The following is a 13,489-nucleotide window of genomic DNA, read 5'->3' on the forward strand; positions in this document are numbered from 1 at the left end:
GGAACCTAACCTGTGTCATTTTCAGTTCTGGGCACCATATTTTTAATGTAATTTCAATAAAGTATAGTCTTTCCAACAGGAATGCTTGGATGGCGAAAGCCTAGTAACGGGGTTATAAGAAGAACTGTTGGAGAATCTAGAGTTTCCTCCTGGCAAAGGTAAAGATTCAGGTGGTAGAGAGCAGGGGATTCCTGTGAAAGTTGATGTATATTTTCAAATATTTGAAAGATTGTTTAAATGGAGTAAGAATGCGATTTATCTTCTAGAACTACAGCAAGAACAACAGGAGGCATATTTTAGCTCAGCCTAAGGAAAATCTTACTGAAAAGATTGTCCAAAGTGAAGTTCAGTTCTGTGCAAATAAATTGCCCACTGTGGAAAACTATCTGAGTAACTGTCTGTAAGTGATAATGCAGAGGTTGGATGACCTCTAAAATCTTCATCCTCTAAACCATAATTTCATCTTAAAAACTAATACTGATTTGAAACATACTTGTCCTTTTTATAACAATATCAGGATTTTTAACTATGCAGTTAAATTTTTATTTTTGTCAGGTGTCACATAGCTCTTGTGGTCTATGGAAGACTTAAATTCCTGCTTCAGATTCAGAAGTAATTATATCAAAACGTCTTCCTTATTTATAAAGCTTTATAAAGCCATTTGATCTCAATAGCAACTTCTTTGTCATGGTTTGCATTGCAATTTTTTTTTTTTTTGGCATGGATTTCTGGGATCTCTGGGATTGACATTAGCTATAATGTGTAACTGTACATGTGTTACACCTCTGGGAAAATAAATGGATGGATTTGACTCAAACTTTTAGCAAAAAATATATTTAACTGAGTCCTCAACAACCTTTGGCCACCAGAATCCAACTTGATAGCCTTTAGAACACAAAGCACTTGGGAGTTCCAGATTTCTGACTTAGAAGAGGTATTTTATGGATATCAGCATTAAACTGTGACCACATAAATTACAACATGTTTAGAGTTTAACCAATTAGCAAAGCACCAGAACTGTACTGCTTATTTAGCTCAAATGCATTCTAGGCATTATTTCTAAGTAAATGACAGATGTTTCTCATTTGCATTGAAAAAAATGCACAGGTTCATTGCCAAATAAAAAATTTCAAAATATATCATGCAGTAGTTGAGGAAATAACAAGGCTATAGGATACTTGCTTTATAACATACGGCCTGTACTTCACCTCTTTATATGAGGATATTTATTGTCACATACAATTTAGTTACTGTGGAATGAATCAGTATTAACAAATACAAGGAAGACCACTACAGTTATTTAATAAAATTATATCTCAAATAACCTCCAAAGTCATAAAAATTTTCTATTTATCAGGCTTCCTATAAGGATATGGTGAAATTTGTTTCTTGAAAGAGCAAAGGCGAAGGAAGGGTGAATTAAGTGTCTCTGGAGTAGCATTCAGAGTAATCTGAATTTGGGAATATGAAGGTGGTGAATAAATGTTATATCAGGTTCCTGCCATCCTTATAAAAAAACTATCCATAATATTTCTAGTAATTTACAGTTAAACTAAGCTTTAATTACAGAAAGAAAATATTCAGGTTGTCCCCTGTTACCAACACTTTAAAATCTTTTATTTTGGTAGCTACCAAATTTTGCAATTCTTAGGGAAGAGAAATGAAAATAATCTCTTCCCCAAAAGCAACACTGAGAATGGCCATGCTTTGAGATACTCCTCATAGATGTTTAAGATGATGAATGTACTAATTGTCCTGATCTTATCACCATATACTATATGTATCAAAACATCACTGTGTGCCCCATGAATATGTGCAGTTATTATTTGTCAAATAAAAAGTTAAATTAAATTAAAAATTAAAAAAACTAGTGCTTTTAGAATTACAACTGAGGTCAAGTACTGAGACAACCTGAAGCTCTAGGGACAATTAATTCTGTATTTCACTATGTATACAGAAAGATTTTAAGGCAGGAGTGTAATCATCCAACAGGTACACTTGGACTAATGGCTACTGAAACTCTCTACTTTTTCTTTTGAGCAGAAATTTTTAAAAATGAGTGGGAAGTCTGTTGTGAAATTTTACATTTCTAAAATGGCCCACCTTTAAGTGTAGAGGAAGAGGCAGAAGAAAGAGAACCAGAGTGATATCAGTGTGAAAGCTTGCCCTGACATTATTGGCCCCAGTTTTGTGTCTGTGGCTGAACCTCTGGAAGGAAAACTGACAGTATCACAATGAGACAACAGTTATAAAGGGGTTTACTTAGACATGGATCTTAGTACAGACAATGGGAAAATAATGGAGCCATCAGAATTGGACGCATGGAGCACCCTGAGTGTAGAGAAGGCCGAAGGAGCACAGTTGTCACAGTTGACTAACAAGTATAGCTGAATGACATGCAGAATGTAGAGCAACAGCTTAAGGCCCCTGACCACACTTCCAGTAGTCATCCCTCTAAATGCCTCTGCCCCAGACCGTGTGTGAGGATCCTGGTGCTTGCGAGTTCACCTAATCGGAGTTGGACTCATCAAGTGACTGTGTCACCAGGTGAATTGTGGAGCACATTCTTCATTCAAACAAGAAACCAAAAATTCAAATTAAGAGCATGCAGGCAAAGAGGGTAGGTTTCCAGCTATCAGAGGGACAGGACCTCTGTCTCCTGTGTGACAAAACTATCAAAGAAAGTAAGAAGACATTTCTAAGGATTGTGCAAATCAAATTCAAAGCTTCATCGTGTCTTCCCCCTTATAATACTGTTACTATGGAAAGATACTATATGTGCATTTTTGAAGACTTTAAAATGGAAATAAACATTTCCCCAAATCAGCTGTCATCATCAAAATGAGAATCTGTCTTACTGTTAGAAATTCTGAGTTAAAAATTTCTATTTCTAAAACTAAATGCTGATGAGAGCTATACAGTCCAAAATAGAAATGTTTTTTTTTTCCCTAAGTGTAAACATCTGAACTTCAGTTATAGTTAGCTGGTCCAGTATTGCACAGAAAAGACTGTTCACACATCACACCACACACACACACACACACACACACACACACACACACACACACACACACGCAGGTGAGGATTAAGATACATGTTTTGCTCATTCTTTGAGTTATAATTACTGATCTTTCTAAAATATTAAAGTAAAGATCCATAAAGGATGCTATTTGCCTCCAAAAATATATCACCTTTACTGGAAAATATGTTAGAATGTATATCACAGGATTCAGAGTTTTAACTGTCCACATTTTTGTTCAGTTTAATCAAAGAGTCTTGCACAAGGTAAAGCCAAAATTGAATAAAATGCTCCCCTTGCACTAAGAGAGTTTGGGACATCATCTTCCATTGCTATGGTATTTTTTTCACCAAAATGAAACTTTTCAGATGTTTGGATGCACTATCCTATCACTTCTATCAGAGTGACATTCCACTGCAGATGACGAAAGCAACAGCACTTTTACATGCATTTAATTTGGCATTCACTTTCTCAAATACATTTGGAATAACATTGTGGAGCATATTTAAGCAAGCTGAAAACAAGCACTGAAGCAGGGGAAAGAAGTACATCTAGCAGTCATCAAGTTAGATATTCTGTATACAAGTAAGAAGTCACATTGACCCTGCAACCTGAGAAATGCTCCTAAATGGATATGCACCAGGGAATCTGAGGGGCTTGCATTTTGGGGTTTATCTAAATCTTACATCAAAGAAGACTCCATGTTTTTTTTTTTTTTTTTAGCCAAGAAAAATAAAGCTTTCTTGGAGAGGTACTTTTTGCAGACTACTCCCTATGAAGGGAGAAAAAAGTTCTTGTGGAATTCAGAAATGAAAGCTTCAAGAAACCTTCTAAAATAAGCCTAAACTGCTAGTCCACTGGAAAAGTTGTATGCTTTAATTTGCTAACATTCTCGGGGGTGTGATAACTGCAGGAGAAGCCAAGTGTATTTTCAGAACTTTTAGCGAGGAAGAGCCAGCCTTAGCACCACCCAGTGAGCAGTGTCTTTCCTTCCCACTCATTGTCCATTCAGGCCTCACATTTTAGCAGGCTGAAAATGTCCTTCTGCTGTCTTAGAATCATCTTGGGGAACACAGATAACTGGGGCCATTTCTGCCTGCTTAACCTCCGTCCAATTTTGATTTCTTTTAGAATCTGGAGCATGGGTTGATTCATAACAAATTATTTCCACACTGGGCACATCACTCCCTTTACTGACAACAAGTTGCTACGTAGGATACAGAAGAGATATAAAAGATGATAATTCTCCACGCAACATTAGGATATGTGGGCACAGTCATTTGCTACTTGTGAAAAAATGGCCAGTGCATTCAGATAACCCTGGGTACATCCCTGCTCTATTCATACTAACTAGCAATATGTCATTAGACAAATTCCTTAAATTCCAAAAGCCTTTGTTTTCTCATTTGTTAATTGATGATACCATTAGAATTTACTTCGCTGTGGTTTGAAGTCAGGATTAAATGGGATCAAACATATAAAGTATTTAACATAGTGCCCAATATATGTACATGCAGAATAAATATTAGTTTTTATTATTCCTCGGTCCATACTCAGTAGTCTCATCTGTTCAGCATTTAATAGTATTTTGAAAGCCCTTCTATCTATTTGGACTTTGCTTCTCCCTTTTCTTCCCTTCAATCCTTGCCTCTTCTTTGTCTATGCTCATTCATTCCTCAGAAGAACTCCACTTGGCCTCTTTCCTTAGGGGAAACCTTCTGAATCACATTTCTAACCATCTGCTGGACTTTTCCATTTGGATATCCCAGTGGCACTCTAGCTCAACATAATCTAGAACAGATACCACCATTCCTCTGCTCAGCTCACACCTCCTGCTGGTGATCTGTCACCATTAATGGTACCAGCTGGTTTCCACTCAATTGTTAGGGCTCATTGTCACCAGTGACTGCTTTTCTCAATTACTTCTTACTGTATTAGTTGTCAGGTCTATAGCTTGCATTTATTTTTTTCTCCTTTATTTCCATTGTGACAACCTCATATGAAAACCCCATAATTTTTTCTAACTAGTGTCCTCACTCCCCTGAAGTCCTTGCTCTCCTCAGTTCATCCTCTCTGCAGTCCATCCTACACAGCAGTCTTCCAATAACCTGGCATGATCTGATACCAGCTCTTCTCAGAAGCCTCCAATGTCTTCTGCTGAACAGTTTCCCTAAGCCGGCCTCCAAGCCTGTCTGCAAAAGCCCTGGCTCAGCTTCCCGCCTTTCCCTGGCACGCTTCTGCACATACCCTTTGGGTATTCAATCATCCAGCACTGAATAGCCGCCACTCCTTGAACTGCCCTTTGCTTTTCAATTCTGGGTATGTCTTTTGGTCTAGAATGCCTGCCTCCTCCCATCTTTGCCTTTTACACTTCACTTTTACCCTTCCAGACCCAGCTGAGATCTCACATTCTGCATGAAGTTCCCCCACCACTCTTATAATTGTCCTATTCTACACGTAATTGTGTTTATACATCTTTTATATCTTCTATTACACCATAAGCACCATGAGCACATGTACCATATCTTAACTTTTCTTAGCATCCCTAATCCTCTTCTCCGCCACCTCCTAAGACTTTCCAGTAATTGCTATTCAAAAAATGTTTCTCAAATGAATAATGCTTTGGGAAACATAAAGCCATTTAGTAAAGAAGGGGGATATTGATGAAAGTGGGATTTCAGGAAGATCTGTCTGTTACTAATTACATGAAGGATATAAGCCAATTTTTAAGAATATTTGAAAGTTACAAAGGGAAGTGAAATTATTTTAATGAGACTCTGAACCCAGTTTATCCTTTTAGGCAGATGGAGGCTTTAGAAAAAGCCTTTGAGATAGAAGTTAAAGGAAATTCTTCTAATTTGTATTTCCTCTCCTACCAATGTGTGTAGTTCAGTATCCTCACTTTAACTGACGCTAAATAAATAAATGCATAATAATCAACAATAGGTTGACATTCCTAGATGTTTACATTTCTAGATGATCTGGCACAATAGAAAAACCATAAGTCAAACTGCATACCTAAATTCTTAACTATATGAATACTAGCACACACAAATACATACTTTATGATGTAGTGGATATCAAATTACGTACAGTCATTCATGGCCATTTTTCCAGTTCTCACTTTCCACTTGTTCAATATCTTTAGGTGCAGTTTAGGTTTTTTGCTAGGGAAAATGTCATTGGTAGTGTAATTGAGAATTACCATCTATACTCAGCAATTTTGAAAGCTTAACTGTTCATTTTCTCAGCATACCATTAGTGTTATTGGCTTATACTAATCCTTTTAAAAGCATTTCACCATTAAGTATGGAATTCTTGAGTATAAATTGCATATTTGAATCAAAAGTACAGAATTAAAACTATGATCCACAAGAGCAAATTTGGTTTTTACATAGGACAATGTAACTATGACAAAAGGGAAGCATTTCTCAGTGATAACATTTTTTTCTTATTTCATTTAAAGATATTTAACTGTGTAATTACTTAACATATCTAAGTGCCCTCCTAATAATTTCAACATAATAAATACCTCTGCTTGGTTCATGTTCCTCAGAATGCAGTGGAGAATAATGCTGATGATAACGTCATTTCAAATATGCCTTGGCTGGTGACATGAGTGAAAAGGCAGATTGGTCCCATATGGACATTCTTTATAACAGTGACACAGCTTATTCATCTTTCCCTTCACCCAGTGTGACGATATTATTCATCTCTGTATGGACACACAGAAATGTAACAAACTTTGATTACTTAGAAGCAGAATAAATATTCCAGGAATCTGGCTTTTCCTCTCTTTCTTTTCCTTCTTGATCTTTTTATCTTACTACATATATATTCTCATTTTCATGAGCAGACATAAAGAGTCAAGAAGCCAACTTCAATGTAACACAAGAAAACCTTTAATTTTTACTGTGGGAAAAATCAAGAGTGGTAGGTAAATAAGGTTTGAGGATTTTAAAAAATGCTTTAGCCTCCCTATTTCTGAAAGCAAGAAAATCTGAAAGGGAGCAGGCACACAAGAAGTAAGTAACACTTTATTTGCAGCAGGAAATTTGTCCCAAAATATCAGTTTAGAAGTCTGCAGAGCGAAGCTGAAATAAATAGAACAGTGCTTCTCTGTATTAGCATTCTTTTGTTACTTTAACAAATTATGACCAATTTATTGGCTTAAAACAAGGCAAACTTACCTTAAAGTTCTAAATGAGAGAAAAAGTTCCTGCACCGGCACCATTTTCCTCTCTCTCTCTCTTTTTCTCGTTTCTTTCTCAATTCTAGTAGGCTGGATTCTGCCCCTAAACTCCCTTTTACAAAGATCTATAACTGACGAAATGTTAAAAGATACAGAGGTGTTTTCTCAGGCCACACAATTCAGCCCGCTCCAAAGGCTTTTCTTTTCCCTCATCTGTGACACTGAGTGCTCCTTGTTCTCTTCTTCCCTGTGTTTCACATCTTAAAACCAATTCCTCCATCTACTTTTTTCTTTGCCCTCAAGCCTCAAATCTGAACTCTTTCCTCTGCTTCTTACATCTCAAAAATCTCATGTTGTGTCAAATTCATCAACAAACATTTTTTGGAAATCGTTTCTTGAACTATTCTTCACCTGAGCTTCATTTTTTGGTACATTTTCTTCTAGTGATTCAGTTTTCACACTCACATGTCTTACTGCCTCAACTATGGGTCTAAAACATAAGCTTTCCCTTCAAACTTTCCTCTCTTTTTTATTTCTATTAGTGGTACCAATATTTTGTTTCATCCATGCAAAAATCAAGCAAACTAAAACAACTCCAAAAATGAACAAGCAAGACAAACAACAAATGGAGAATAATTGTCTTTCTATACTTTCATAAGAGTGTTCTGTAGGTTTTTTCTTTCTTTTATATTTCCCCTGCTGGTTTCTTAGTTTAAGGTGCCCAGGATTCTTATTGGTCCCCAGAGTGTCTCTTTTCTTTCTGTGCCTCTCTCTCTATATTCCCTAAACACTGCTTGACTAATCTCACTAAAACACTGATACTTCTCTATTTAATCCACCCAACAGAAGGGGATCACAGGGCAGCTTCAAAGATAGCAGTGTGCCTTTTTCTTCAGTTGGATGGAGAGCGCAATGGGTGTTTATTATTATTCTTTAAACTACACATATGCTATATGTGCTCTTTTGCATATGTGATACTTTTAAGAAAAAATAGTATTTTTCAAAAGACTCCAAACTCTGTCTTACTGCATTCTAGAGCCTCACCTTGCAATACCAAAGTTGGCCATCAATTAATTTCAAATGACTTATCCACTGTCTTTCCCACTGCTCAGCTATATTAGCCTTGCATTGCAATGCTGTTGATTCCTTCAGTTCCCCTCACTGCCCACATTTGTTTCTTCTTCTGAGCTTTATTCCCACTTTGTTTCTATTTAAAAAATTCTATTTCTTTTTCAGTCCAAGATTTATACTTTCTTTTTTTTTTTTTTTTTTTTTGAGACAGAGTGTCACTCTGTTGCCCGGGCTAGAGTGAGTGCCGTGGCGTCAGCCTAGCTCACAGCAACCTCAAACTCCTGGGCTTAAGCGATCCTACTGCCTCAGCCTCCCGAGTTGCTGGGACTACAGGCATGTGCCATCATGCCCGGCTAATTTTTTTCTATATATATATTTTTAGCTGTCCATATAGTTTCTTTCTATTTTTTTTAGTAGAGACGGGGTCTCGCTCTTGCTCAGGCTGGTCTCGAACTCCTGAGCTCACACAATCCGCCCGCCTCGGCCTCCCAAGTGCTAGGATTACAGGCTTGAGCCACCGCGCCCGGCCCAAGATTTATACTTTCCTTCATTTTTTTCAGCAAATCTTTCTATATACCCTCCCTTTTCTTTGCCTGCATCTCTTTCTGATCTTTATAATCTCCAAACCCGTGTTCAGTTACATACTGTTACAGTCTACTTGACCTATTTTGTTTATCATCAGTATATTTTCATCTCTCTTCAATTAGAGGGTTGGCCATGAGTCTTCTGCTAGTTTGTTTTAAATGTGCTGTAGGATACTGTATTTGTTTGGTTTAATCATGCTGAGTTTAGAAATAATCCAGACAATGTTACTGTAAGTGTGAAGGGAGCCAAAAAATGTTGAAGGCCAGATACAATCTTTGAATGCTGAGAACAATGGCCTTTGAAAATGACTTCAAAGCTCTACCAAATGTAATAATTCTTCAGGCAAAATCACCTTTTGGAACATTTTGCTCAGAATCACTTGTGCTAATGTTATGTTTACAGCACACTTTAAGAAGATGGGCTAAAATTGCCATATGGTACATGTTTAATCTGTTCTCCACTTATCATCAAATAAATCTTTCTCCTTCTTAAATTTCCATTTTTAGGTTCATTTTTATAAACTTTTAAAAATAAATGCAGCACATGACTACATTTCAGAGATTTACACTCTTTTTTTCTTTTTCACTGTTATCTAGGACAATTACTAAAAAGAATCTAGGAAAGTGATTGCATTCTCTCCTGCCATATGGCCTTCTGATTAACAGGCAGTTTTTAATAGTGGCTGAAACTTTTAACTCAGCCTAAAGCTGGAAGTTAGTATACAAATTATCCTCTGTTTTTGGTATTTATTTTAATACTTACTTATTATCATTTCAAATAACGTTTCTGATTTAAAGAGAGGATTATCATGTTAAATGTATGCTAATTACATTGTGACTCAAATATTCACAGCTTATTAATTTAAATCTGCATATTTATGTTAAAATCCATTATTTCCATCAGAGATACAATTAAATTCAGTTAAGTATGGAAATATAATTTAATAGGAACATTTACCTACTTCATTTAATTTGGATTGTAAAAATTTATTAGAATGAATGTCCTTTTTACCCTCTGATACATACAGTGCACACCCACACACACACTTTTTGAAATTTGCATTTTGAGACTTTAAGACATTTTGAAATTGAAATGTGTTTAAGATGTACAATGTCCCCAACTCTCCCACCCCGCAAAAAGAGCATTGAGTCAGGCCATTTTAGGTGAAATTTCTGTCAAACACTTTAGCAGAAACTGTTCTAGAACACATAAAATTTGAAAATCTTCTCCAATAAATTATCCAAATCTAGCTGAATTTTAATCCCAAAATCTGAAAAGATAGTATAAGAAAAAAAGGAAGGAAAACTGTAGACTTTGTCCACTTGTGGAATGGCTAATGTTTTTGAGCACTTACTATTTACTAGGTATGGTGGTAAACTTTTTATCAAGAAGTATAGACATTAAATAATTTGCTCCTGATCACCAAGTTAGTGATAAATTGTACACAAACCCCAGGAATATCTGAATTGATAGCCTACAGGCAATTAATGATATATTATTTTTGCTTTCTGGATGCAAAAATAAAAGGTTTGGAAAAATAGAATCCATAGGCTTACATAAGAATAGTACAAAATAACCAAGTAAGTTATTCTAGGAATAAGAAGATGATTTGACATTATTAATAAATCAGTTTTATAATATGTCATGACTATAACAATCATTCATAAATTCAAAATCCACTCCTAATAAAAATCATTAGAAATAAAGATATTCTCTTTTAAAATAATAAGGAATAGCTGATTCCAATCAACAGCATCATATTTAACTAGAATATGTAAGATACAGTTCAATCAAAGTTAGGAAAAAAAGAACTACGTTTATTAGTATTTAACATTATTCAAGAAGTTCTTAGCAAATGCAATAACACCACAAAAAAAATGAATTTGAAATGTTGGAAAAGAACAGACAAAGTGATACTTATTTGTAGTTGATATGATTACTTAGAAAATCCATATATAGTTCTGGATTCAGATTGATCTAAATCATTCTCCACAATTTCCCTCTTACTAGTTTGTAGCCTGATCTGTCCACAGTCAAAGATTTAGTTTCATCATCTATAAAAGGAGGATAATAATAGCATTCATTTTGTGAGTTTTGGAGATTAAATAAAATAAATAATATATGCATTTAGCACAGTACCTGACTAAAAGTAACTGCATAAATTTTAGCCTGTTATAGTAAGTACAGTAGTAATAAAAAGAATAAAAATGAAATGAGCTTAATAGATAAATATAGAAAAATCAGTGTCAGTCTTATCTACCAGCTACATAATCCACTTTTCTTCATTAATTCTCTCTCTAAAGCAGTGTTGTTCAATTCCACTTTCTGCAATCATGAAACTGTTCTGTGCTCACCAATATGGTAATCACTGGTCACATGTGGCTATAGATAATTTGAATGTAGCTAGTGTGACTAAGGAACTGAATTATTAATTATATTAAGTTTTAATAAATTTAAATTAGGTAGCAACATGTGGCTAGTGGCTATCATATTACAAATTGAAGCTCTAGAGCATATCATAAATTCTCTTGGCTTTACTATTATGTTGATGATTCCCAAATTAACTCTCCAGTCCATACCCTACTCTAAATCTAAACTTTATTGTGTATCCTGTGTATTCATTTGTCTACTCCTCATCCACATACTTGAACGCCTCAGTTTTCTCAGCTGCACCTTGCACTTAGCAGTTCTAAAACGGAACTCATGAATTGGCTCCATTGCTGTTCAAGGCAATGAAAAACATAAAAATAATTCACGGTGAAACAGTCTATTTGCTTCCCAATCTTCATCCTCTCTGCCTTATTTAGTGATTTCAGCTACTGGTTTTTCTTATCCTGCTGCCTAGAATTGATAGCTATTTTTGGAGCTGGAGAAAAAAAACAAACTGAGGGGATATCAGAATGGTCAGCTGGAAGAAGCCTGGGTCCATAGGGTAGCCATAAGTAGCATGGAGCTGCATACCTCTTTGTGTGAGAGTGTAGTACATTTCTGTTAGGTTATTAAGTCTGAAATATACAATTTCCTTAAGTACTAAGTTTGACAGTTGATATCTCTGACATTTCATTTTGACACTTCTTGTTTTATTTTTATTGTGAAGGTACATGCTCATTCTTTCAAACACATGTTTTGGCTTGTGATCATCTTTCAGTTTTTTTTTAGGTGAATTTTTGTGAAACTATGGATAAGTCAAAAATTCATGTTATTTCCAAATATGAGTTCTGTCATGGAACCAGTACAGCAGAGACAGGTCGAAATATCAATAAAGTGTTTGGGAAGGATATGGCTAATGAACACACAGTACCTTGATTGTTTGAGAAGTTCTGTTCTGGTGATTTTAATCTTGAAAATGAGACACATCGACGACCTGAGAATAAGGTGGATAATGATGAGCTAAAAGCTGTAGTGGAAGTGAGTCCATCTCAACCTACACATGAATTAGCTGCAAGGTTTAATGTTACTACTCCAACAATATTGGACCCTTTGAAACAATTCGGCAAGGTAATGAAGCTGAACAGATAGGTTCCACATGAATTAAATGAACATCAGAAGAGAAATCCTCTGGAAGCTTGCCTTTTTTTTGCTGTCATGACATACAGGCGAACCATTTCTATACCATATTGTTAACATTTGATGAAAAATGAATTCTTTTTGACAATCACAAGCATTTGACACAATGGGTGGCTAAAGATGAAGGGCAGAAACAGTCCAAAACTGAATATTCATCAAAAAAAGCTAATGGTGTCTGGTGGTCCAGCACTAGTATCCACTACAACTTCATGAAACCTGGTCAGTCAATTACAGCGGCTGTCTCCTGCAACTAACTGGACAAAATGATGAGGATGCTTGTGATTAAGCAGCCGAGATTGGTCAATAGAGACAGGCCAATCCTTCTTGCAAGGCAATGCTCAACAACATGAATGCTGCTCAAACTACAGAAGCTGGACTTGGAAATTCTCTGTCACCCACGGTATTCACCAGACCTTGCACCAAATGACTACCACTTCTTCCAGGATTTGAACCACTTCTTGCAAGGAAAAGTATTCATTTCTCAGCAAGCTGTGGAAAACGCCTTTTGCGATTTCATGGTCACTCACTCTCCAGGCTTCTTCACTGCTGGCATAAACAAGCTACCATTAAGATGACAAAACTGTATCGATAGTTTAGGCACATATTTGATTAATTGAACTGATTCTTGCTTGAGACATATATAATAAACTACACTTTTGATTTGAAGTTTGACATTTCATAATTAAAGACCTAATGCCTTCTTTGTGCCACTGTAACTTGGAGTTCTTTGAAATAAACGTGAATATAAGCCCACCCTAATACAAGTACAGGAAAATTATCAAAACATTAAGGACATTAAAAAAATTGAGTAAATGGAAAGTAATCCCAAAGAATGACAATAATGATCATGATCATGCTAATGTTTGATTAGTCCTTTACCTGGAATATACAGTAAATGCCAAGTAAATTTTTGCTTATCACAGCAAAAATAAATACTTATTGAATGAGTAAATGTTCCTTCGAGAAAGATAGAGATAACACATTCATTCAACAAATATCTAGTCTACAGAATAAAAACAAAACAAAATAAAATAAAACAAACAAACGAAAGCAAA

At 35.6% G+C, this 13,489-nt stretch overlaps 1 protein-coding gene across 7 annotated transcripts in view; it reads left to right on the forward strand.

Annotated features, from left to right (window-relative positions):
- PRKD1 (protein kinase D1) overlaps positions 1-13,489 on the forward strand; it is a 768,557-nt gene that overhangs the window by 668,839 nt on the left and 86,229 nt on the right. The window contains exon 1 of one of the 7 annotated variants that reach the window (XM_045569406.1): positions 142-158. The exons of the other annotated variants lie outside the window; for them this stretch is intronic. The gene's annotated coding sequence lies outside the window, so the exon portion shown is untranslated. Of the gene's footprint in view, positions 1-141; positions 159-13,489 lie in introns of those variants that run through there. 7 annotated transcript variants of the gene reach the window in all.

This window comes from Lemur catta, chromosome 1 (genome assembly GCF_020740605.2).
Source record: "Lemur catta isolate mLemCat1 chromosome 1, mLemCat1.pri, whole genome shotgun sequence".
Classification (NCBI taxonomy): domain Eukaryota; kingdom Metazoa; phylum Chordata; class Mammalia; order Primates; family Lemuridae; genus Lemur; species Lemur catta.